General features: G+C 35.8%; 1 protein-coding gene across 4 annotated transcripts in view; it reads right to left on the bottom strand.

Moving 5' to 3' along the window:
• Nucleotides 1–22,940, bottom strand: part of FSTL5 (follistatin like 5) — a 937,973-nt gene that overhangs the window by 913,964 nt on the left and 1,069 nt on the right. The window lies entirely within an intron of this gene.

Below are 22,940 nucleotides of genomic sequence, written 5' to 3'. Positions count from 1 at the left end.
GTGTCATACAGCAAATCCCCACTGACTATCTATCTATTTTTACATATGGTAGGAGAAGGCAATGGCACCCCACTCCAGCACTCTTGCCTGGAAAATCCCATGGACGGAGGAGCCTGGTGGGCTGCAGTCCATGGGGTCGCTAAGAGTCGGACACGACTGAGTGACTTCACTTTCACTTTTCATTTTCATGCATTGGAGAAGGAAATGGCAACCCACTCCAGTGTTCTTGCCTGGGGTCGCACAGAGTCGGCCATGACTGAAGCGAATTAGCAGCAGCAGCAGTGTATATATCTCAGTGGTACTCTCTCAACCCATCCAGCCCTCTGCTTCTCCCACTGTGTCCACAAGTCTGTTATCTATGTCTGTGTCTCTATTGCCACCCTGAATATAGGTTCACCAGTGTTACCTTTTCTAAATTCCATATATATATGATGGCATATATGTTTTACTCCTTTTGACATACTTCAGTCTATGTAACAGGCTCTAGGTTCACTCATCTCACTAGAACTGATTTGAATTTGTCCTTTTAATGACCAATTAATATTCAATTGTATATATGTACCACAACTCTTCATCCATTCATGTGTCAATGGACATCTATGAACCTGGTGCATTTTTAAAGAAGACAATAACACTGAATAAACTCAGATGAAGAACTATTGATGGAGATTTGTAATATTGCATAGGAGATGGTGATCAAAATCTTGCCCAACAAAAAGAAATGTAAAAAGGCAAAATGGTTGTCTGACGATGTTTGATAAAAGAGGTTTGAGGTTGTCTGATAAAAGAAAAGAAGCAAAGGCAAAGGAGAAAACAAAAGATATCAAAGAAACATTTCATGTGTGATGGGCACAATAAAGGACAGATATGATAGGGAGCTAACAGAAGTGGAAGATATTAAGAGGTGGCAAGAATACAAAGAAGAACTGAACAAAAAGATCTTAATGACCCTGATAACCATGATGGTATGATCACTCACCTAGAGCCAAATATCCTGGAGTGTGAAGTCAAGTGGGCCTTAGGAAATATCAGTATGAACAAAGCTAGTGGAGTTGCTGGAATTAGAGCTGAGCTATTTCAAATCCTAAAAGATGATGCTGTGAAAGTGCTTCACTCAATATGCCAGAAAATATGAACTACTCAGCAGTGGCCACAGGACTGGAAAAGGTCATTTCAATCCCAAAGAAGGGCAATGCCAAAGAATGTTTAAACTACCACATAATTGCACTCATTTCACATACTGGCAAAGTAATGCTCAAAATCCTTCAAGCTAGCCTTCAGCAATATGTGAACTGAAAACTTTCAAATGTACCACCTGGATTCTGAAAAGGCAGAAGAACCAGATATCAAATTGCCAACACCCATTGGATCACAGAGAAATCAAGAGAATTCCAGAAAATCATCTACTTCTGCTTCACTGACTACGCTAAAGTCTTTGTGTAGATAACAATAAAATGCGGAAAATTTTTAAAGAGATGGCAGACCACCTGATCTGCCTCCTGTGAAACCTGTATGCAGGTCAAAAAGCAACAGTGAGAACCATACATGGAAAAACAGGCTGGTTCCAAATTGGGAAAGGAGTATGACAACGCTGTGTATTGTTACTCTGTTTATTTATCTTATATGCAGAGTACATCATGTGAAATATTGGACTGGCTGAAGCACAAGCTGGAATCAAGATTGCTGTGAGAAATATCAATAACCTCAGATATGCAAATGATACCACCTTAATGGCAGAAAGTGAAGAGGAATTAAAGAGCCTCTCAATGAAAGTGAAAGAGGAGAGTGAAAAAAGCTGGCTTAAAGCTCAACATTCAAAATATGAAGATCATGGCATCCGGTCCCATCACTTCACAGCAAATAGATGGAAAAACATTGGAAACAGTGAGAGACTGTTTTTTCCCTTGGGCTCCAAAATTACTGTGAAGTGTTACTGCAGCCATGAAATTAAAAGATACTTGCTCCTTGGAGAAAAGCAATGACAAACCTAGACAGTGTATTAAAAAGCAGAGATATTACTTTGCCAATAAAGGCCCATCTAGGCAAAGCTATGGTTTCTCCAGTAGTCATGTATGTGAGAGCTGGACAGTAAAAAAGGCTGCGCATCAAAGAACTGATACCTTCAAACTGTGGTGCTGGAGAAGACTCGAGATTTCCCTTGAACAGCAAGGAGATCAAGCTAGGCAATCCTAAAAGGAAATCAACTCCGAGTATTCATTTGAAGGATTAAAGCTGAAGCTGAACCTCCAATACTTTGCCCACCTGATGGGAAGAGCTGACTTTTTGGAAAAGGCCTTGATTCTGGGAAAGATTAAAGGGAGGAGGAGAAAGGAACCACAGAGGATGAGATGGTTTGATGGCATCACCGACTCAATAGACATGAGTTTGAGCAATCTCCAGGGTATGGTGAAGGGCAGAGAAGCCTGACATGCTGCAGTCCATGTGGTCACAAAGAGTCAGACACAACTGAGCGATTGAACAACAACAAAACTCAGCTTGCATAGAAAATATGACAATAAAACTGCAGTGTTCTTCATATACAGACATTGGATTTTTGACCTACCCAGAATGCTTGGGCTCAGCTTCAATTTTATCTTACAATTTTTTTTCTAAAGCTTTAGTAAAATAAATTATATGGTATCTAAAATTGTGCCTGAAACCCACCAATAATTCTCAATAAATTATTATTAGTATTCTTTCATAGAATCCAATTTTCACAGATTCTATCAAATCAAGTTTATCTTAGATTAATGGTCATTTATCATACAGGACTTCCCTTGTGGCTCAGCTGGTAAAGAATCCACCTTCAGTGTGGGAGATCTGGGTTCAATCCCTGGGTTGGAAAGATCCCATGGAGAAGGGAAAGGCTACCCACTCCAGTATTCTGGGCTAGAGAATTCCATGGACTGCATAGTCCATGGTGTTACAAAGAGTCGGACACGACAGAGTGACTTTCACTTCACTTTCACCATACAGGAAGATTTACAATGGGATAATTATTTCTAAGAAATATATTAAATCAAATGAATTAATAAGCAAATGTAAATAAAAATCTGGAAAGCTCAATTTTCACTACTAATTTCAGAAAATCATAACACACAACACTGTGGTTAAATATCCCAAACATTACTAGCCTAAATGTATTGATGTAATTATTTTAGAAAATAAAATGGCATAGGTATCTCTAATCTCAAGAATGATCAAATAACTTAAACTCAGGGGAAATTTTATAACAATATAATATTTTTATGGGTTTCAAATATACATATCAAGAGTGTATAGATTATTTAATGTTCATATAAAAATTGCATGACAAAAAAAGAAAATTGTTAATTTATAAGTAGTAAATAGCAAATTTAATAATTTTATATAGGCTACTAGTAAATTTAAATATCCTATAAAATAAGGCAATTGGCTGTTAAAATGTCATCAGACAATGAAGGAATCTATTAGTTTAGTATTAAATCAGGAATTTTGTTTCAGTTCAGTTCAGTCCCTCAGTCGTGCCTGACTCTTTGCGACCCCAAGGACTGCAGCACACCAGGCCAATAGAGTGCTGCTTTAACTAATAGAGTGCTGCTATTTGTTTAAGAATGCTTCTATGTAATAGCTCATTCTTACAACATGGTAGGTTTTCAACTGAAGACTTAGGGTATATTTAATACTCTTTGATCCATAGAAAAAATTGAATTCTAATTTAAAAAAAATTTAAATTAGAAAATTTTATATTTCAGCATAACTTTGAAAAATCATCTAAAGTAGTCCCACTCAAAAATAGTCTTAAATACTTTCTACTATCAAATTTAAAATTCATAAATATGGGGCATGTCTCTTGGTATAAAGTTGCTAATTGAAAACATCAGATCTGTTTTAAGGTTTTCTGGATACCCATGTCCTTTAACTTCGTGCCAGTTTTTACACGTTTGGGAGAATGATGTTACAAGTGCTGGGTTGGAACAAAATCCAGTATATTTAACCAAACCAGTAAAATCGTAGGATATGGCCTCCCATATTCATAGGACTATTACAGATTTAATTTAAGAGTATGTTTTATAAAAGTCCCTTGAAAACTAGGCCTCTAGTGTCCATATTCTTGTTCCTGGGTCAAGACCCCTGAACTAAGATCTAAAACCTGATGCAGTAAAAGCCTGGAGAAGAAATCAGGGTTCTCGCTATGTTCCAGTATTTTATAAATCATACCAATTAACCTTTCTGTCATAAACAGAACAAAGCCATTTAAAGAGAAAAATTTTTACTTAATTATTTAAATAACTGTAAATTTTCCAACTTCAAAAAGATTACTTTGCACTTAAAACTGTCTTTATTTCCCAAATGTGAAGAAGACTGTTTTGAAGAAAACCATAGCTTCCCAAGTGGCACAGTGATAAAGAATCCGTCTGCCAGTGCAGAAGACTCCAGAGACATGATTTCAACCCAGGGTCCAGAAGATTCCCTGGAGTAGGAAATGGCAACTCACTCCAGTACTCTTGGCTGGAAAATTCCATGGACAGTGGAGCCAATGGGCTACAGTCCATGGAGTTGCAAAGAGTCGGACACAACTAAGTGACCATACACAATGACATTAGAAAATTAATATCAAAATCTCCTTAATGCCTTCTTGAGCTCCCTCTGCTGATTTTCAGACAGGTGTTAACCTAACTAAAATGTGCAACAAAACATATATAATTAACGAGATGTCCAGTTGAGTGCTAGCATCCGGAGCCATTTTCACAGCTGGGTACACACTTCTACTCCAGACATTACCAATTAAGCTGTACTATTTGTGCACAGACAGGGAAACAAGCACTTTTCCCTTACTCAGGCTTCAGGAAACCTAGGAAAGAGGACATTTGCCAAAAGAAAATAAACATAGGTGGAGGATAATTATTTGAAATTGCAGTTGCCATGAATTGTAAATATGTAAAATTTAAATGCAAAGCATTTTCTAGAAAGTTTCCTCTTCACTTTGTTTAGCTCAATTAATTATAGCTTCATGAGAAATCTCACCAAAGAAAATAAGCAAAGCATTGGCACAGTTTGTGCAAGTTCTTTTAAGCCTTACTTTTTTGTCAGTGTACTATTTTTTGAGACTGCTATAGAATTGAGATATTGTGCATCTAACTGTTGCATTTATTTTGTTAAGTTATATGTGTGTTTTTATTGCATTTATTTTCTTTTGCTTTTTCCTTACATGGTTCCATGATGTCACATTTTTTTGGTAAAAAAAATGCAATTACATAGTAACTAATAAACACTGTGGTTTCTCAAGCGTGTGCACAAACCCAAAAGACATTTTAAGCATTTCTCTTTCCTTAATAATGCCATAGTGTCTGGGATAAAGGATCATTTGATAGAAATACCAGCTCACTGGATCACTGCTTCAAAGGAACACAGATTTCACAACACTTAAGTTTTCTATGAAAGAATGTGAAATTTTGAACAAATGAACTGTGCAATGCACAAAGAATACAAACTAATTTTTGGATTAACTTAAAGTCTAGAATTTAGATGCAACACATTGTGCATAACATGTTTAAAAGAGGATGAAAAATTAATCTAAGTGACAGTTTAAATATATTGTAGAACCAAATTGGGGAAGGCTAATTTTCATTAATGAGAAAATCACAAATAAAAAGAATACAATTTTGTTCATGATGTCAGCCTTTGGGTTTTTGCCTATCATTTGACATTAAGAATGAGAAAGGAACCCTCATAAGTTGTTGGTAGAAATGTAAATTGATGCAGCCACTACAGAGAACGGTATGGCAGCTCCTTAAAAACTAAAAGGAAAGTTACGATATGGTCCTGCAATCTCATTCCTGGGCACATATCCAGAAAGAAAAAAAGTATAATTTGGAAGGATACATGCACCCCATTGTACATGGCAGCACTATCTACAAATAGCCAAGACATGGTAGCAACCTAAATATCCATTGTCAGATGACTGGATAGAGAAGATATGACACATGTATAAAATGGAATATTGCTATGCTATGCTAAGTCACTTCAGTTGTGTCCGACTCTGTGTGACCCCATAGATGGCAGCCACCAAGCCAGCCATAAAAAATCAGGGATATCATGCCACTGGTCGCAACATGGATAAACCTAGAGACTGTCATACTAAATGAAGTAAGTCAAACAGACAAAGATAAATACCATATCTTTATATGTAAAGATACCATATCACTTATATGTAATCTAAGAAAAAAGATACAAATGAATTCATTTACAAAACATTGACACACAGATATAGAAAATACAAAGGTAAAAGGAGGGGAGAGATAAATTAGGAGTTAGGGAATACCATATTCACACTAACATATGTAAAATAGATAAACAGAAAGTTCCTACTATATAGCACAGGAAACTATGCTCAATGTTTTGCATCAAACCTCTAAGGAAAAAGTATCTGAGAAAGAATATATATACATATATACATGTGTGTATATATATACACACATATATATGAATCACTGTATACCTGAAACTAATACATCATTGTAAATTAACTATATTTCAATTAAAAAAAATGGAAGATAGTCCAAAGAAGATACTTAAATGACCAAGAGGTACATACATAGATGAGATGCTCAACATCACTAATCAACAGGGAAATGCAAATCAAAACCACAAGGAAATCACCTCACATGTTCTATGATAGCTACTATCAAAAAGAGTACAGATGAGTTTTAAGGAGGATGTGGAGAAATGGTTAACCCTTGTGCACTGTTGAGAGAAATTGAAATTGGTGCAATCACTTTGAAAAACAATCTGGAGGCTTCTTAAATATTTTTAAATAAAATCCCACATGATACAACAATCCTATTTCTGGGCATTTATCTAAAATAACTGAAAAATATATGTGTACACTCATGTTCATTGCAGTATTATTCACAATAGCCTTGAGCAATGTCAACGTATAAGAAACTACTTAATGAATACCTTAGAACAGCAAAGTTGGCTCCTATGATGACCCCTGTTTTAGGGAGCACTTTCACCCCTTAGCAACCCTTTCCCTATTCTCCTTTTTACCATAACACTGATCAATACCAGACAGTATCCTTTGTCTTTATTGGTTTGCCTATCATCTATCTTCCCACAGAAAGAAAGAGTTGGGAACTTTTTCTCTCTCATTTCTGCTCAACCTCCAGCAGCTGAAAGGCAATCTGAAGCACAGTAGGCAATTTGTCCATACTGAATTAATAGTTAATTTTATAATAAATATGATCCATTTAAAAAATAATTATTATATTAAAATTAAAAACTGAATTTATGAGGAGGAGCCAAGATGGCGGAGGAGTAGGACGGGGAGAACACTTTCTCCCCCACAAATTCATCAAAAGAGCATTTAAACGTCGAGTAAATTCCACAAAACAACTTCTGAATGCCGGCAGAGGACATCAGGCACCCAGAAAAGCAACCCAACTCTTCGAAAGGAGGTAGGAAAAAATATTAAAGACAAAAAAAAAGAGACAAAAGAGGGAGGGACAGAGCTCCGTCCCGGGAAGGGAATCTTAAAAAAGAGAGAAGTTTCCAAACACCAGGAAACCTTCTCACTGCCGAATCTGTGCCGAGCTTTGGAAGCACAGAGGGCAACATAACAGGGAGAAAAATAAATAAACAATTAAAACTCGCAGATTGCGAGTCCTACAGTAACTCCCCCAGCGGAGAAGCAGCACAGACGCCTGCATCCGCCATTAGCAAGCAGGGGCTGGGCAGGGAGGCGCGGCGCGGGCTGCATCGCTGAGAGTAAGAATCTGGCCTGAATACCCTGAGCGCTATCTGAGCGAAATAATTTGGGCTAGCAAACCAGACTGTGGGATATCTACCACGCGAAAAGCCAGTCCTAACCTAAAACCGCCAGGCCCACGCACGGAACAAAGGACTGAACAGAGATAGCCGGCTGCAGACCTTCCCCCTTCGGTGACAGGCAGCCAGAGCCGGAAGGGGGCAATCGCAGCCCCAGAGAGACATTATCTATAAAACTGTAAGCGGGCTTCTTTGCTAACTAAAACTTCTTGGGGGTCTGGACGGTCAACATCTGCCTGAGAAGGTGCGCCGGTTTTACAACCAGAAAACCGAGTGGCGGGGAGGCGGTAAGTCGCAGCATTGGCGCTCGCCAAACACCTCATCACCTGAGCTGCTCGGACCTGGGAAGAGCACAAAACGCAGGCCCAACTGAGTCTGCGCCTCTGAGGACTACCCGAGTGCCTGAACCTGAGCGGCTTGGACCTGGGAGGTGCATGCAGCCTAGGGCCAGCCTCGGATTGTTCCCGGCGGAACAACCTAGAGTCCGAGCAGTGTGGACAGGGAGGCTACACGCGCCGTGAGCGGGGGCAGACCCAGGGTGGTTGAGGCACTGCGAGCCCACGCCAGTGTTATTTGTTTGCAGCATTCCTCCCTCCCTCCCCACAGCGCGACTGAACAAGTAAGCCTAAAAAAAAAAAAAAAAAAAGTGTCCTCCACCGTCCCCTTTGTGTCAGGGCGGAAACCAGATACTGAAGAGACTAGCAAACAGAAGAAGATATAACAGAGGGAAACGCCTTGGAAGCTACAGGCAATAGACCAAAACCCTGTGGTTACTACGGACTACATAGGAAGGGGCCTATAGATCTTGAGAAATATAAGTCTGACCAAGGAACTAGCCAAAAATGAACTGAACCCACAACACCACCAAGAAAGTCCTAGATATATTTTTATTATTTTTAGATCATTCTTTCTTTTTTTTTAATTAAAAAAATTTTTTAAGTCCTCTATTGTTCCTTTAATTTTCACTTTTATAACCTATTACTTTGCGAAAAAAAAAAAAAGACCCTATTTTTTTCTTCTTCAGCAAACTTCATATATATATATTTTATAATTTTTTGACCTTTTTTTTTTTTTTCTTTTTTTTTATTTTCTTTAACATTGTATTTTTGAAATTCTAAACTCTACTCTAGATTTTTAATTTTCGCTTTTTGGTATTTGTTATCAATTTTGTACCTATAGTTTTTTTTTTATATAATTTCTGTGACTCCTTTTTTTCTTCTTCTCTGTTTCTTTCTCTTCTTCTTCTATATAACATTGTATATCTGAATAATATCAATTTTGTACCTGTATTTTCTTTATAATTTTTGTGACATTGTTTTCGTTTGTCTGTTTCCTCTCTTTATTTTTCTTCTTCTTCTTTTTTTTTTTTTTTTAACATTGTATTTTTGAAATTCCAAACTCTACTCTAGATTTTTAATTTTTGCTTTTTGGTATTAGTTATCAATTTTGTACCTGTACTTTCTTTACAATTTTTGCAACCTTGTTTGTTTTTGTTTGTTCGTTTTTTCTCTCTTTCTTTTCCTTCTTCTTTTCTTTAACATCGTATTTTTGAAATTCCAAACTCTACTCTAGATTTTTAATTCTTGCTTTTATGTATTTGTTACCAATTTTGTACCTTTAAGAACCCAATCTTCAGGACCCATTTTTCACTAGGGAGCAAGAATACTGGCTTGACTGCTCTCTCTCCCTTTAGACTCTCCTTTTTCTCCACCAGGTCGCCTGTGTCTCCTCCCTAACCCCTCTACTCTACCCAACTCTGTGAATTTCTGTGTGTTCCAGATGGTGGAGAACACGTAGGGAACTGATTACTGGCTGGATCTGTCTCCCTCCTTTTCATTCCCCCCCTTTTATCCTTCTGGCCACCTCTGTCACCTTCCTCCTTCTTCTCTTCCTCTGTATAACTCCGTGAACATCTCTGAGTGGTCTAGTTGTGGAGTGCACATAAGGAAGTGACTACTGGCTACCCCACTCTCTCCATTATTGATTCACCTCATCTCATTTGGGTCACCTCTAACTCTCTCCTCCCTCTTCTCTTCTCCATGTAACCCTGTGAACCTCTCTGAGTGACCCTCATCGTAGAGAAACTTTTCATCTTTAATGTAGATGTTTTATCAATGGTGCTGTATAGAAGGAGAAGTTTTGAAACTACTGTAAAAATAAGACCGATAACCAGAAGCAGGAGACTTAAGTCCAAACCCTGACTCCAGGGAACTCCTGACTCCAAGGAACATTAATTGACAGGAGCTCATCAAATGCCTCCATACCGACACTGAAACCAAGCACCACACAAGGGCCAATAAGTTCCAGGGCAAGACATACCAAGCAAATTCTCTAGCAACAAAGGAACACAGCCCTGAGCTTCAAGATACAGGCTGCCCAAAGTCACCCCAAAACTATAGACATCTCATAACTCACTACTGGACATTTCATTGCACTCCAGAGAGAAAAAATACAGCTCCACCCACCAGAACACCGACACAAGCTTCCCTAACCAGGAAACCTTGACAAACCACCTGTACAAACCCACACACAGTGAGGAAACGCCGCAATAAAGAGAACTCCACAAACTGCCAGAATACATAAAGGACACCCCAAACTCAGCAATTTAAACAAGATGAAGAGACAGAGGAATACTCAGCAGATAAAGGAACAGGATAAATGCCCACCAAACCAAACAAAAGAGGAAGAGATAGGGAATCTACCTGATAAAGAATTCCGAATAATGATAGTGAAATTGATCCAAAATCTTGAAACTAAAATGGAATCACAGATAAATAGCCTGGAGACAAGGATTGAGAAGATGCTAGAAAGGTTTAACAAGGACCTAGAAGAAATAAAAAAGAGTCAATATATAATAAATAATGCAATAAATGAAATTAAAAACACTCTGGAGGCAACAAATAGTAGAATAACAGAGGCAGAAGATAGGATTAGTGAATTAGAAGATAGAATGGTAGAAATAAATGAATCAGAGAGGATAAAAGAAAAACGAATTAAAAGAAATGAGGACAATCTCAGAGACCTCCAGGACAATATTAAACGCTACAACATTCGAATAATAGGGGTTCCAGAAGAAGAAGACAAAAAGAAAGACCATGAGAAAATACTTGAGGAGATAATAGTGGAAAACTTCCCTAAAATGGGGAAGGAAATAATCACCCAAGTCCAAGAAACCCAGAGAGTCCCAAACAGGATAAACCCAAGGAGAAACACCCCAAGACACATATTAATCAAATTAACAAAGATCAAACACAAAGAACAAATATTAAAAGCAGCAAGGGAAAAACAACAAATAACACACAAGGGAATTCCCATAAGGATAACAGCTGATCTTTCAATAGAAACTCTTCAAGCCAGGAGGGAATGGCAAGACATACTTAAAATGATGAAAGAAAATAACCTACAGCCCAGATTATTGTACCCAGCAAGGATCTCATTCAAGTATGAAGGAGAAATCAAAAGCTTTTCAGACAAGCAAAAGCTGAGAGAATTCTGCACCACCAAACCAGCTCTCCAACAAATACTAAAGGATATTCTCTAGACAAGAAACACAAAAACGGTGTATAAACTTGAACCCAAAACAATAAAGTAAATGGCAACGGGATCATACTTATCAGTAATTACCTTAAACGTAAATGGGTTGAATGCCCCAACCAAAAGACAAAGACTGGCTGAATGGATACAAAAACAAGACCCCTACATATGTTGTCTACAGGAGACCCACCTCAAAACAGGGGACACATACAGACTGAAAGTGAAGGGCTGGAAAAAGATTTTCCATGCAAATAGGGACCAAAAGAAAGCAGGAGTAGCAATACTCATATCAGATAAAATAGACTTTAAAACAAAGGCTGTGAAAAGAGACAAAGAAGGTCACTACATAATGATCAAAGGATCAATCCAAGAAGAAGATATAACAATTATAAATATATATGCACCCAACACGGGAGCACCACAGTACGTAAGACAAATGCTAACAAGTATGAAAGGAGAAATTAACAATAACACAATAATAGTGGGAGACTTTAATACCCCACTCACACCTATGGATAGATCAACTAAACAGAAAATTAACAAGGAAACACAAACTTTAAACAATACAATAGACCAGTTAGACCTAATTGATATCTATAGGACATTTCATCCCAAAACAATGAATTTCACCTTTTTCTCAAGCGCACATGGAACCTTCTCCAGGATAGATCACATCCTGGGCCATAAAGCTAGCCTTGGTAAATTCAAAAAAATAGAAATCATCCCAAGCATTTTTTCTGACCACAATGCAGTAAGATTAGATCTCAATTACAGGAGAAAAACTATTAAAAATTCCAACATATGGAGGCTGAACAACACGCTGCTGAATAACCAACAAATCACAGAAGAAATCAAAAAAGAAATCAAAATTTGCATAGAAACGAATGAAAATGAAAACACAACAACCCAAAACCTGTGGGACACGGTAAAAGCAGTCCTAAGGGGAAAGTTCATAGCAATACAGGCACACCTCAAGAAACAAGAAAAAAGTCAAATAAATAACCTAACTCTACACCTAAAGCGACTAGAAAAGGAAGAAATGAAGAACCCCAGGGTTAGTAGAAGGAAAGAAATCTTAAAAATTAGAGCAGAAATAAATGCAAAAGAAACAAAAGAGACCATAGCAAAAATCAACAAAACCAAAAGCTGGTTCTTTGAAAGGATAAATAAAATTGACAAACCATTAGCCAGACTCATCAAGAAACAAAGGGAGAAAAATCAAATCAACAAAATTAGAAACGAAAATGGAGAGATCACAACAGACAACACAGAAATACAAAGGATCATAAGAGACTACTATCAACAATTATATGCCAATAAAATGGACAACGTGGAAGAAATGGACAAATTCTTAGAAAAGTACAACTTTCCAAAACTAGACCAGGAAGAAATAGAAAATCTTAACAGACCCATCACAAGCATGGAAATTGAAACTGTAATCAAAAATCTTCCAGCAAACAAAAGCCCCGGTCCAGATGGCTTCACAGCTGAATTCTACCAAAAATTTAGAGAAGAGCTGACACCTATCCTGCTCAAACTCTTCCAAAAAATTGCAGAGGAAGGTAAACTTCCAAACTCATTCTATGAGGCCACCATCACCCTAATACCAAAACCTGACAAAGATGCCACAAAAAAAGAAAACTACAGGCCAATATCACTGATGAACATAGATGCAAAAATCCTTAACAAAATTCTAGCAATCAGAATCCAACAACACATTAAAAAGATCATACACCATGATCAAGTGGGCTTTATCCCAGGGATGCAAGGATTCTTCAATATCCGCAAATCAATCAATGTAATACACCACATTAACAAATTGAAAAACAAAAACCATATGATTATCTCAATAGATGCAGAGAAAGCCTTTGACAAAATTCAACACCCATTTATGATAAAAACTCTCCAGAAAGCAGGAATAGAAGGAACATACCTCAACATAATAAAAGCTATATATGACAAACCCACAGCAAACATTATCCTCAATGGTGAAAAATTGAAAGCATTTCCTCTAAAGTCAGGAACAAGACAAGGGTGCCCACTTTCACCATTACTATTCAACATAGTTTTGGAAGTTTTGGCCACAGCAATCAGAGCAGAGAAAGAAATAAAAGGAATCCAAATTGGAAAAGAAGAAGTAAAACTCTCACTATTTGCAGATGACATGATCCTCTACATAGAAAACCTTAAAGATTCCACCAGAAAATTACTAGAAATAATCAATGACTATAGTAAAGTTGCAGGATATAAAATCAACACACAGAAATCCCTTGCATTCCTATACACTAATAATGAGAAAACAGAGAGAGAAATTAAGGAAACAATTCCATTCACCATTGCAACGGAAAGAATAAAATACTTAGGAATATATCTACCTAAAGAAACTAAAGACCTATATATAAAAAACTATAAAACACTGGTGAAAGAAATCAAAGAGGACACTAATAGATGGAGAAATATACCATGTTCATGGATTGGAAGAATCAATATAGTGAAAATGAGTATACTACCCAAAGCAATTTATAGATTCAATGCAATCCCTATCAAGCTACCAACAGTATTCTTCACAGAGCTGGAACAAATAATTTCACAATTTGTATGGAAAAACAAAAAACCTCGAATAGCCAAAGCGATCTTGAGAAAGAAGAATGGAACTGGAGGAATCAACCTACCTGACTTCAGGCTCTACTACAAAGCCACAGTTATCAAGACAGTATGGTACTGGCACAAAGACAGATATATAGATCAATGGAATAAAATAGAAAGCCCAGAGATAAATCCACGCACATATGGACACCTTATCTTTGACAAAGGAGGCAAGAATATACAATGGATTAAAGACAATCTCTTTAACAAGTGGTGCTGGGAAATCTGGTCAACCACGTGTAAAAGAATGAAACTAGACCACTTTCTAACACCATACACAAAAATAAACTCAAAATGGATTAAAGATCTAAACGTAAGACCAGAAACTATAAAACTCCTAGAGGAGAACATAGGCAAAACACTCTCTGACATACATCACAGCAGGATCCTCTATGACCCACCTCCCAGAATATTGGAAATAAAAGCAAAAATAAACAAATGGGACCTAATTAACCTTAAAAGCTTCTGCACATCAAAGGAAACTATTAGCAAGGTGAAAAGACAGCCTTCAGAATGGGAGAAAATAATAGCAAATGAAGCAACTGACAAACAACTAATCTCAAAAATATACAAGCAACTCCTACAGCTCAACTCCAGAAAAATAAATGACCCAATCAAAAAATGGGCCAAAGAACTAAATAGACATTTCTCCAAAGAAGACATACAGATGGCTAACAAACACATGAAAAGATGCTCAACATCACTCATTATCAGAGAAATGCAAATCAAAACCACTATGAGGTACCATTTCACACCAGTCAGAATGGCTGCGATCCAAAAGTCTACAAATAATAAGTGCTGGAGAGGGTGTGGAGAAAAGGGAACCCTCTTACACTGTTGGTGGGAATGCAAACTAGTACAGCCACTATGGAGAACAGTGTGGAGATTCCTTAAAAAACTGGAAATAGAACTGCCTTATGATCCAGCAATCCCACTGCTGGGCATACACACTGAGGAAACCAGAAGGGAAAGAGACACGTGTGCCCCAATGTTCATCGCAGCACTGTTTATAATAGCCAGGACATGGAAGCAAGCTAGATGTCCATCAGCAGATGAATGGATAAGAAAGCTGTGGTACATATACACAATGGAGTATTACTCAGCCATTAAAAAGAATACATTTGAATCAGTTCTAATGAGGTGGATGAAACTGGAGCCTATTATACAGAGTGAAGTAAGCCAGGAGGAAAAACAGAAATACAGTATACTAACGCATATATATGGAATTTAGAAAGATGGTAACAATAACCTGGTGTACGAGACAGCAAAAGAGACACTGATGTATAGAACAGTCTTATGGACTCTGTGGGAGAGGGAGAGGGTGGGAAGATTTGGGAGAGTGACATTGAAACATGTAGAATATCATGTAAGAAACGAGTTGCCAGTCCAGGTTCGATGCGCGATACTGGATGCTTGGGGCTGGTGCACCGGGACGACACAGAGGGATGGTGTGGGGAGGGAGGAGGGAGGAGGGTTCAGGATGGGGAACACATGTATGCCTGTGGCGGATTCATTTTGATATTTGGCAAAACTAATACAATTATGTAAAGTTTAAAAATAAAATAAAATTAAAATAAATAAATAAATTAATTAAAAAAAAAAAAAAGAAAAAAAAAAAAAAAAAAAAAACTGAATTTATACACAAGTTTTTTTTTAGCTTTTGTCAAAATAAAATTACCTTAATTGTATATAAACTATAAAAGGTATAAATTCAGTGAAATGTTTCTGTATAATTAATGATAGTAAAAGTAACTGTGCAATTATTTACCTATACTTAGACCAAATAAGCAAGAATAAAATTAATGATATCATATGTGTGACATTCTTTTGAAAGTGGCATTCTCTTAAATTGTGAAATTTCTCTCTCAAACTGAAGATACAATATATTTCTTGCATTTTTTTCTAAATAGAAAGCTTACATATTTTCACCTTTTACATAAGGTCATTATAATCCATAAAGCATAATATTAAACATAAATTCCTTATTTTCATGGGAGGTCTATGTTTCATGTTGTGTGAAAAAGGATAATAATAAAAAATCCTTTGTGTGGTTTTCAAGTAGTCAAGGATCAAATACAAAAACATTAAAACAAAGCCGATTACTAAATCTAAAATCTAAAAACATTAACTAATCCATGAGCATAATTCCTTAACAGTTTTACATGTACAAAATACTCAAGAAATTTATTATAATCTTACATGTATGAAAGCACTACCTAATTGAAGCAAATATAAAAAATGTATTAACTTCAATGAACATTAAATAATAATATGTATATGAAATAATTGTAAACCACAAAGTTTTATATACATGGAAGGAATTCCTAAGCTTCTTCCTTTAAAAATAGATTAAAGTTAATTGGCTAGAATGCCAAACTGTACACTGCATAAAATCCAGGTCATAAATGCTGGGGAGGAGAAAGAAGGACTCAGAAGCACTATAGTAATTAAAAAAGATTCTAAAATTCAATCCAAACTTTAAACCAGTACAGTAGACAGAAATCTAACATGAATCCCAATGACCCACATTTGTGTATAAGCACCTCAACTTATGTGTAAGCACAACCTTTATCATGATTTTGACCAACAGAATATGGCAAAGATGATGTGATAGTGCTCTTTTGGTTGTTACAGTCTATGGTAAAGAGAACAGATCTTAAGAAGCAAGTAAGGTTTTAAATCAGTTCACTTTATGTATGTCAAAAAGGAGATTATTCTTTAAAAAAAATGCAGATTATTCTCGCTGGACCTGAACTATTGAGGTTTCTTTTAAAGAAAAGCAATTCTGGAGGTCAGACCAAAAAGTCAGTGAGCTCTTTTCTGGCTTTGAAGAAACCATTTTCCATGAGTTCGGAGCTGCAAAGAAATAAGTGCAATCTACAGCCTGGAGGAGGAAGCTGAGCCTCAAATGAGAGTCCAGCCCTGGATGAAAACTTGATGTGAGATCCTAAACAAAGGAGCCAGCTAGCCTGTATCCAGACTTGTGACACAAGGAAGCTTTGAGAGAATCTTAGTGATATCCAGGGTGACAGTGACAAGCCATTTGTTGCAACAAAAACCACAGAGACTGAAAAGTACACATGAGCATAATACACTCTTAGATTGTGAGAAAATTTGGCTGGATATAGGAGTGGGAATTCTGAAAATACAGTGGTCCAGGTAAGGCCCATGCTTTATATGTTGACCTATCTCTGTTTTGCAAATACGCATTGCATATATGAGAAAACTGAAAATCAGAGTTTTGCTTGCAGAGTGTAGAGTCAATTAGAAGAATCTTAAAAACAAACAGAGAATTTCAACTTAATACAGTAAAAATCAGAGATCCACTGATGATTTCAGAAAGCTGTGACATTTGAAAGCTTACTTTAATCAAGAGGAATCTCAAAGAGGTAAGAAGTCTGTATCTGCAGAGGATAATGACTGTAATAATGCAGCTGCTTCAGACAGAACTTGGTCTGAGTCCCAGCTCTGTGGGCTACATAACTCTTAAAGCTTTGGTCTCTCAGTATCTACCTGATAAGCTGTTGTGAATATATAATAGAACAATGTTTATAAATACTTTTAAGAAATGCATGGTATGCTATGAGTCATCAAAAATGTTACTTTGCCAGTATAATCATGAATTGTTATCACTACAGGAAGAACCAGGAATTAGTAAGATCAATGTAGAAAATGTAAAAATAAAATTCTGGTTGACATGGGACAGTCTGGGTCAAGGTAAAAGTGAAAAGAGAATAGAAAATTGAGATTTAGATAAAGTTACATTACGAAGGGAAAAAAAAAAGTCAAAACATGGAGACCCATAATATAACAATAATGATATAAGTTTAAAAGGTATACGAAATCCCAGGCTTCGGTGAATGGAAAAAGTGTGTCACTAACTGACAGGCAGAAAAATGAGGCTCGCAGACCATGGTAGGGATGAAATGATGAGTTTGAGGAGTTTGTCCTGTCACCATAAAATCAGAGTTAAAATGTCTAGCAGACTTTTTGTAAATACATTTGTGGAGTTCAAATGTGGGCCAGAGTTATGGATTTGGAAGTTATCTATGAAGGGGGAATAACTGTAGCTGTTATAATGAATGAGCTTCCTGCAGGGCTCTAGTAAGAATGAGGAACAGTGAATAGTACACAAAATGGTGCAGAACTTTCAAGATTAAAAACTTTTACACCAGGCTTCATTTCAAAAGTAAAATTCTAAGTATTGCTAATCAACATGTAAAATATTTAATAAAAGCCCTATACATTTTTCCACTTTCAAGTTAAACTCTTCCACAAATCAAACTTTTCTATGTCCTTCGAGATCCACTTAATAAGGACAACCCAAAACTCAGATAATGAGGATTCACTAGGGGATCTGATGCAACTGTGTGGCTCTCCTGGGAGCTGTGTTATTATTACAGCCACCAGCCCTCACCTTTTCTACTCAGTCAACCTAAATGTCATGTGAAAGCAAAGAACATCAATTACCAGCCAACACTTCCCTTTGTATTAATACCTCAAATAGAAGAAACAATAAAGTAACGAATGTTTCTTAAGTTTTCAATAGCCCACTTAAACTACCTCTCTCTGTATTGTGCTTTGAAACTACGAACACTATTTTGATTATTTTATTTCATCTCATAGACTGAAATATTAGCAGCTAACTAGTCTGAAGATTTAAATGTGAGCAGTGTTTTATAACACAAGTTACATTGCTTGAAGTTTAGTTCAAGATGTATTTGGAATTGAACTTGATATCTACAAGGACTTTTTAGAGAATGAAACAAATAAACAAAAAAACATGAACTCTTTGGAAATTACTTTGTTATACTGTTTCTTATTCTATTTGAGATATAAAGGGAAATATTGTTTCCTAATATTATGGTCTATGAGATTGAATAATGTAGAACCTCTAACATTAAATACAAAGGAAAAGGTCCCTTAAGACTTTTGATATTATAAATTCTTAAGTTTGTACACTAAAGAATATATGTGCTATGCTGTGCTAAGTAGCTTCAGTCGTGTCCAACTTTTTGTGACCCTATGAACTGTATCCCACTGGGCTCCTCTGTCCATGGGATTTTTCCAGGCAAGAATACTGGAGTGGGTCGCCATGCCCTCCTTCAGGGGGATCTTTCCAACCCACGGATCGAACTCATGTCTTTTACATCTCCTGCATTGGCAAACAAGTTCTTTACTGCTAGTGCCACTTGGGAAGCCCAAAGAATATGTGACATAAAATTATTTCAACAAAACTTAATAATTAAGGGAAAGATGGGGCAAGAGAGAAAACTAGCATTCATATTTAGTAAAGAAAGTAACAGGAAAAAAAAGTCTAGGTTTAAATGACACACTCATTTGAATACCTGACTTAAACAGTGGTGCTAAAAGTAGATGCAAAATGGGTGAGCTAAGCCCAGTGCCCAATCCATCTGTTCTTAATTGTGTGACTATGGGCTGGAGAAGTAGAAAGTTTTGACCTGAGTGTCTGCTTTCTCTTATCTAAAATGAAGATAATAGAAAATCAACATAGTCATGTAAATGGAAAATGCCTTAATATGGATAAATTAACCTAATATGAATAAAATGTGTATGTATACATATTAATACCTTAAATAGCATCTTTTTCCTATACTATTCCTCTTATTGTACTGGCAAATCAAGGTTCACAGACCATATGCTCAGATATCAATAAGTTGTTTATCACGAGCAGCAAAAAAGTGCTTACTAGTAGTAGCTCACTGGCCCTCTTTCTTTAGAAAGATTAATGGGACCACTCCCTTACTCCTAAATGAGGTAGTCCAGAGTTTAGTTGACTCCAAGACCACAACAAAAACCTGTGGCTTTGAGAAAAAGGGGCACATAACTCCAAAGGGCAGGGGGCATTTGTCACTTTATGTGTGTAAGGACTTTTACTTTGAAGACTTTAGAAACTAGAAAAAATAAGACCTTGGTGGTCATTAAAACACTATCTAATGTTTTTAATGAAAGTAGAAAGGAAAATTATTTTCATTTCATCATCATCTTTGGGGAACACAATTCAGACATGTTTTAATTGCTACCCTATGTGTTTTAATTGGTACCTTGGTGTTACTTGAACAGAAAAAATATATTACTGAAGTAAGTTTCTCTTAAGTGTCAATTATGATGAATATATTTAAATAAAACTCAATGAACAAAAAGTGTTTTCAACTCTTCTGCACTGTGTTTTGGAATTGTTAAAAGTGCTATGAACCAGTTTGAGTTGGAATAATATTCCTCTGTATTGACATGCAAATGAACACACTAAGCAAATACTTTGCTTTAGAGATTTACGTAATTTGATACCAAAAGTCACTTTAAATTAATATTAATTATTTGGTTTTAAAGCAAGAGAGTTCAGAGTTCAGGTGCTCTTCCTCCCACATTTTACCACATCTGCGTATGAAAACATTGATACATAAATAACAAAAATATTTCAGGTGTAAGGCTATCCAGGCTCTGTTCCTTAGAGGTGCAAGGCTTATTACCTATAGATGTATACAAAGTGAATCTCATGTGTCTCTTCTAGAGATTATACTTTGCAAATCATTTATCATCAACCATATTTTGTGCAGAATCAGTGCAGTACAATAATCTCTTCATTATGTACACATTCATTCTGCTACTTATCCTTGACAAATTTTTGTTTCCAATTGTCCTTTCCATTGCCAATCAGCATAAGAGCTTCCAAATGACATGTTCATGGCAAAAACAAAGCAAAACGAAACTTGTGTGTGCTCAACCTTACTAGCCTAAATAAATTTTAAAAATAACAATAATTAGAAAATAGTTTTGTCACCAAAAAGTATATGTTGCATTGTAGCTTAGTATGTAAATTATTTTTATATTAAGTAGCATTTCTTGAGCTTGCAAGTTACAAATAAGTCCCATTGGTTTATGGTACAGTAGACTTTACCTAGACAGATTGATCAATAACATAAATATATATATATATATATACACACACACATATAGCACATGTATATAACATGCTTATACTCATTAAGACTGTTATATGATTGCTTCATTCTTCTTTCAGAAAATCCATATTAAAACTCATTAGAATTCTGAATGTATCAAAAACACTATCTCATCTCATAGTTTATCTCATAATATAAAAATCAACTTCCTCAAAACCAAGGTGATTAAGGAAGAAGGGACCAATTATTTTGTTGTGTGGTGACCTATTTAATGAGCAAACTGGGATTTTCCACAAGGGACCCTACAGCTCATCTTAAGTAGACTAAACCCGAAGGATTTTGGAGGTGTTGGAGAAGGTGATTAAGTTCATTTTTACAAAATAATTGGTCACGTGGCTGTTAGAATGATGTTAACAACAGGAAGTACTTTAGTAGCTTATTAGTTCTTAAGAGTCTTCTGAACTTATTACAGAGTATATTATATGTATGTTATCAAGTATACTATATTACATATAGAAAGTATATTACATAGTAAATTAAAATATACTAGAGATAGTATGTTAATTTGGGGCAAATATGAAGGATTAAAAGGAACATATTACTTAAAGTATTTGGTTTCATGGATAAAAGAGTATTTAACATGAAATTTGGCCATAACAGAAAGAAAATTTTCACTAAACTACCAAGTAATAATTATAATTTACAAGTTACTTAATAGCTTATGTTACTTTTAAGAAGTCAATTATTTAGACACTGATAGTTCAAGCTTTACTATTTCTACCCAAATAAAGACATACATCTTGGAAAACTTTATGGAAAAATAAATCAATGAGATTCTTATTTGGGTGAATATGGTGTTTGTATATGTTGCTACTTTTAAACAAGTTATAAAATTAAAAAATATGTTTATGCTTCAGTGTAATAAATAGAACTAAAAAAATTAAAGCCATTATTCTGTTTAAAATTACACTGTCTGAATATTTATACCAAGCTTTAAAAAGAAAATTTCAAAATGTACAGAAGAGAAGAATGATTCTTTATGTAATTAAAAGAAGCTGTTTAGTATAAGATTCATGGCCCAGTGTTCCAGAGATCATAGTTTGATTTTCTAGCTGCTTAGTTCCTAAAATTTTGTACCACGTTAATGTAAGATAGCATGACTGATAGGAATCTTACAAAAAACATCTGCTTAGGTAAAACCTGAGAACAAATAAAGGATTTACATTTGACCTCTGGTGCTTGAAATAATATCCATTTTTTGTAACAATCACTCTCATGTAGGACTGTGCTGTTAATAAAATGAAAAATATACCCAAAGGAATTATTTTAAATAATAAACTCTAAACCTAAAGTTTATCTTTGGACACATAATGCAACTAGAGTAGAAATTTTTATGATAATTAAAACATACAAATTTTTAAACTTATTGTACTTTTTAGTTGCTGAAAAACATAGCCCTAGTGAGCTGAACAATACTTATCATCTGAAAGAACTCATAATTTACCCATTCCTATTAATAAAGGGCATCTAGTTGCCACCTGAACTCTCTTCCTGGAATGTAAAGAACCTTCTTCCCATGTTTTGCCAGTCATCATTTATAGTTGATCTAATGTCATTAATGACATAAATGAAAGGACATAATATTACTTACCAGACAAATCATCACGCCTAGAAAAAGGTCATGAATTAACAGAAACACACAGAACACCAGCTAACTTACATCATTTAATAATTCTTCACTATGAGAAGTACTGTTGAGTGGTTTTCTGCACTGAATTCTTTTTCCATAAACACGCAAAACACACTGCCAATTCACAAAAAGAATGTAGCTTCAAAAGAAAATCTCCTAAGTAAAGAAAAGCTCTCTGTTAAGCATGCAAGAGGTTAAACATAGCTGAAATAGCGAGACATTTTCCCAGCCCACGCTTCCCAGTTCCATTCAAATTACCAACAGCAGTAGCGACTATAATACAAGCTAATACTGTATTATTAAATCTGAGCTTCCCATTTACATCCACCTCTAACCTG

This window comes from Bos grunniens, chromosome 17 (genome assembly GCF_055505025.1).
Source record: "Bos grunniens cultivar Pamir isolate PY7600 chromosome 17, Bosgru_T2T1.0, whole genome shotgun sequence".
Lineage (NCBI taxonomy): Eukaryota > Metazoa > Chordata > Mammalia > Artiodactyla > Bovidae > Bos > Bos grunniens.
Note: the sequence above shows the minus strand (reverse complement) of the source record. Positions and strands in the feature narration are given on the sequence as shown.